We start from the raw sequence: 5,458 nt of genomic DNA, 5'->3' as shown, positions 1-5,458 counted from the left end.
CAGCAGGTACATTACTACGCTAGTTTCTCTGCTTGATGCACCAGTACAGCAAAACTTCCTGGCGAAGTCACTGGCAATAGTCTCCGACGTATTTTCTTGAGGAAAAAAAGTAGAAGAGATCCAGTCACGCACTTACCCTTTTTGCAATAAACCCATGGAAAAAAGCATACTTCATATTCTTCCTTGATTGTCCTAAAACATAAGAATAGGAAGGCAGGTGATATTAATTCTTATTCCCACTTCTGTTCTGAACTAAAGACTTGCAGACAGAAGGCTCCTCCTGACATGTATTGTTTTTTCTTCCGCTAGTTGAGGCTGTTGTAGCCACAGCAAGCCCAAATTTCAATTAACAATTTTTAAACGGGATCATCACAGCAAATAGTCCACAACAGCAGCAATTCTTATTTTTGTCTGAATAGATGTGAAAACCAAAATTAACTCCAGCAGTAGCTAACTAGCAAAGCTCCTGACAGTATAATAATATCTTTGTTATGCTATCTATAAAGAGTTCCCAGTTAAGCCAAAATAAAAGTTACCTAATGAAAGGACTGGGGGGGGGAGGTGGTTTGGTTTTTTTTTTAAATAGTGTCACTCAGTTTCCTTCTCAGCAATGTTATGCTTTCTTCTCATGCAGCTGGCCTTGCCATTTACATTCCTTTTCCATGTACAAAGTTATAGAGAAGGAGCAGTATTCAAATCAGGATTTTGAGCTGCAAATGATAAAAGCAGCAGGAACTTAAGCCACCCAAAAAACCTTCTAAGAAGCTGCAGACATAATACAGTCTTGTTCCTCCCTTTCACATCCTGCTTGCTGGTGATAGAGATTGCCATCTTAAATGTATGGAGTTAAACCCAGAGTCCACTACAATTCTGTATTAATGATGAGTGTAACGCAAAGTGAGGAAGTTTTACTTCTTTGACAGAGACAAGTCTGGCAGGGAAAAGGCTATCACATTACATAAAACAAGAAAAAAATTAGAAGGAAGGTTAAGCAGTGGTGTTTGACAAAATTAGAATGCTCAGAATCTATGAGATTAAACATCAGGAAGCTATGCGACTCCTCACTTCCTATTGTGGTGAGAAGAACAAAACAGAGGAAGCAGCAGTATAAACCACTTAGGAAGAAGAAGGTGGGGGGAAAGCACATTCAATGGCTAGAAGAAACTGATACAGGAGTATGTAATTAAAGATTTAGAAATACCATAACCTTCTCTTCAACTGGAAGGAAGTCACAGCATGAGTAAGATTAAAGATACTTCAGATTTTTCAGTTTTGGTTTGGGCTTTTTTTTTCCCTTCTTTACTTGACTGTATAGTTCTGCCAGACTGAGACTTCAAACTGTCATTTTACATTTCATTTATTAAAAATAGCTTTGCATCAGTTTCACAGTAGGAAGTCACACAGGGCAATGTGACAACTCAGTAGATAAATGGAGTCAGGGCCACTATATACAACTGGCCTTTGATGCAATGGATACCATCAGAAAGAGGTATGAAAAGCTACTGGGAGAAACACTTATGCACTGCAAGTCTGAAAGAAACAAACTGCTAATAATTAAGCTCTTCATCTGTTACTGCTTATGAGACCAAGCTCCATTTAACACATAGCTGTTTAATTAAACAAGCATTTTCCTTGCTAGCAGAATTGAGTATTGCCTATTTACTGACAAATACTGGTTTGGCGTATTCTAAAATATCTTTAAAAGCTATTAGACAGTGCAAAATGCACAACAGAGGTTCCCATCTTTATAAATACCTAGCAGGCCCATAAAAGAAGCAAGCATATAACCTACAGTATGGTATGTAGTATATAACATAACTGATGACACCACACTGCACACCAATTCATTGTTGTTATTCTACATTTCAAATTTCATTTCCACAGGCATTTCCAAATAAGAAAACTTTTTCAAAAAATCAAGAGCTAAATCACTCAACAGCTGCCAAGTTTGTTAGTACTTGTGATTGCTTTCGGTTCTTAATTTTTTTACTGACAGCCTCATAGACCTCCTTGTGGCAATGCTACAAAATGGTTTTCCTTGCTTTGATGTTGAAAGGTTATAGCACTGGTTGTGATTTTTCTTCAAACTTAAGTGTGCAAAGTACTTTCCTAATAAAACTTGTTGAAATATAGAATCAATGTGACATTGATCTACAACATCCCATTACAAACAACAAAACACACCACCTTCAGAAACAAAACACTAGTTGCAGAAAAAAATGTTACAGTTTCTCCATGACTTACATTTTGGAGAAGGTGACACTTGCTTCCCAATAGTCCTTTCTGTTCATAAAATGCAACAGTCAAACTGGCTATGAAAATTCACATCCAAGAGTTAACTGATAACTGTAGGAAAATTCTATCAAGCAATCAGCTTAATCTGAAATGTGCCTTTATTTATGCCACCAAATGTAACTTTTCTTTCTTCAGAGTTAATGACACAGAGAAAGAGTCCTATATTTATGCAAACCCATAAGAGGAAACCAGAGGAGAGCAGTAAAGGACTCGGAGCAATAAATGCACTCTAAGCAAAACCTGAGATAAAATAGCTAACTTTTGCATAATCCTATGATGCATCTAGTTGAACATTATAAATAATTCCGTGTTCCAGTGTTTCCTTGAGGTTAACCATCACATACCAAGAAGGGCTAAATAAGCATTCACACCCATCATACATAGCCTCCCTTCCCTTTATAATCCCCAGTTCATACTAGTTGCCCTATCTGGGACAAGAGCTTTAAAAGCCTTTATACCAATCAACTACTTACTTTCTTTGCCTGGAGAAAAATACTTTATAGTCAATTACCATGTAGCCATTTCTGCAAAAGCAGCAGTCTTTTTTTTCTACTGGAAGTACCTATACTGCTTACAATGCAGTGTGAATATAAAAGGCACTGTTTCATGGATTTGGAATTTCCCCACAGAAGATCCTTTTCACTCCAGAAACCCTCAAATTAGTATCAAAAAGATACACTGATAAGACAGTTAAATTTCTCCATGAAAATTTAAGACTAGCATTTAAAACTGCTTCCCTTTCAGAAGCAGACAAGTGAATAATTAGCATCTATTGACCAGGAAAACTATTTACATATATTTACATATTCGTTTCTCTTTCTATATTTTGCTGTCTGCTTGGGCAAATATGATGTAGTTATGCAGCAGGGTAAAGAAGTCAGAGGCACAAGAAAATTTATAGCATAGAACTACCACTGACTACACTGTGTAAAATAATTTGTAGTACAGGGCTACAGTTGATTACACTGGGGTTTATTAATGAACTCATCCGCTATAAAGAATGCAGTTCCCAGGTTTGCTGCTTTTGCTGTGAACAGAACCAAAACCCAAGCTTCTACAGAAACAGGGCCAACTGACAGGAATGCATACTGTGCCTCAGGAGCATTCACGTAAAATACTAGTGCTGTACAAGTCAAACCACTTGTTTCCTAAGCAGATTCTTATTCTGGTTTTCATGGGACTGAATGTATTTGACCAGGTACATTTCTGATACATCATTTTTCTAGTGGTTTCTAAACAGTTTTTACCTGCCAGGATGATACAATTTGTATCTCTTGTCAACTGTGTAACAAATCAGTATCAGGTAATGATAATCAGTATCTGTTGCAAACTCTAGAAAGGACTGACTGTTGCTAAAAAGAATCTTCACATATTATTATGGCAGTAGTAATAAAAAGACCCACCAAAATTTTAATAACAAGTTGAACACATCTACAGAGCTAATTAGGATATTGTTTGCTTTTTTTCTCTGGCTGATTACCTGACAACCTCCAGAAAACATGAATGTATTTCACATATCATTGCATATAGCCAATTAACTAATTTTTCAGTGGTCAGATACCTTTATCAAATCACAGAATCACAGAATCACCAGTGTGCCTTCTCTCACCCAGACAGGTCCATATTATGGCAGTAACTGCAACAGCAGAGGTGATGTATTGTGAACGCAGTTCCAAACTAACAGGGATAAGAGCTCCCACAGACATTGTGTGACAGGAGAAAAAAAAAAAAGTAGTATTACCATTAAAAAATTGCATTTGCTGCATACAGGGGCACAATGCCAACCCCTCCACAAGCCTGAGGCTGGTGTTTTTCAGTACAGCAGTGAAAGGTCCCCCCTACTTTGCAGTAGTCAAAATACCCTTCTGGACTTCAGTGTGGAAAGATGGGGAAGAGGTAGGAGAAGAGAAGCTTGTTCTGTTCAACAAAGCAGAAACTTGCAGAAGCTATTATGGAACATGCAGGGAAGTGAAGAAGCTTTTTGTGGTTCTGGTTTTTGGGGGTTTTTTTTTTGTTTTTAAATATTTGAATAGTAATATCTCCACCTGGTGGTAGGATGTGTCACTCTAAAGGTTAGAATGAACACACATGCACACATACTTCCCAGAAAGGTAAATTTGTGTTTCCCAACACTCTTTATGCTAGTTTATGGAAATATTTCATAACAGCAAAATAATTTTTCTAAAATCAGCATTTCTCCCATTGTCATCACAAGAGTGCTCATTTACCAGAATACTTGCAAGACTCCTGTAAAACCTCTCTTTATAGAGTGAAAACTACTTTCAGGTAGCAGATCCAAGCTACACATTCAGGTAAGAGAGTTACAGCACTGTTCATCAGCCTGGTGACAAAACAGGCTCTACAAAAGCTATAATCAGGAATGTTTGCTTATACTGGCAGGTTCCTACTATGAATTAAGAATTAGGTACCCAAATGCCTACATGCAAAGTATTTTTCGTTATTACTGACTGGAGAGATTAACAAACCCATCTAAATGGCCCCATCAAGTCTTTACTGGAATACATTGCTAGCCTGTGCCATTAGTTTTGAAAACAACAAACAAGGAATGGAATTAACTGTTTCCTACAGCATACTTGTTCATTTATATGGTATATGCCTACAGATGAGACTAGAATGAATAGAAAACCATTATTCCTACAGATCAAATTGAGGAGTATTCAGAATGTTGCAGGATAGAGAATGATGCTTAAAAGACATGAAAATATTTACACTATGTTAAATTCAAATACAAACAGGAAATTAAATCAATTCTTATACTGTGGTTTAATACAGTTACTTAAGACAGTATTACTGTCAAAAAAAGCAGTCCCCCTAATCCACATCCATCTGCATAGCCCTTGGCAATCTCCCCTTCACCTTCTGCTGGCACAGGTTGAAATGCCACTACATAGTTCACCTGTAAAGGGAATTTGCCCAAGATGAAAGACATGTTAAAAAGTCTTAAATTTTGTCATGAGGCTAATGCTAGAAAGAAGTTCAAGTCCACTTCCAAAATTCTGGCCATGCATTTAAAAATACTTTCAGACTAAGATAAAGATAACTATCTACAGTAGTTCTAAATTTAAATTTATGTTTTCATATCATGCTATAACTGCTCATCTTGGCACTTGTATCATGTAGTAAAAGCCAGGCCATTAAGATC

The sequence above is a fragment of the Pterocles gutturalis genome, unplaced genomic scaffold (assembly GCF_000699245.1).
Source record: "Pterocles gutturalis isolate BGI_N339 unplaced genomic scaffold, ASM69924v1 scaffold24110, whole genome shotgun sequence".
Lineage (NCBI taxonomy): Eukaryota > Metazoa > Chordata > Aves > Pterocliformes > Pteroclidae > Pterocles > Pterocles gutturalis.
The sequence above is the reverse complement of the archived record's forward strand: the minus strand, read 5'-3'. Positions refer to the sequence as shown.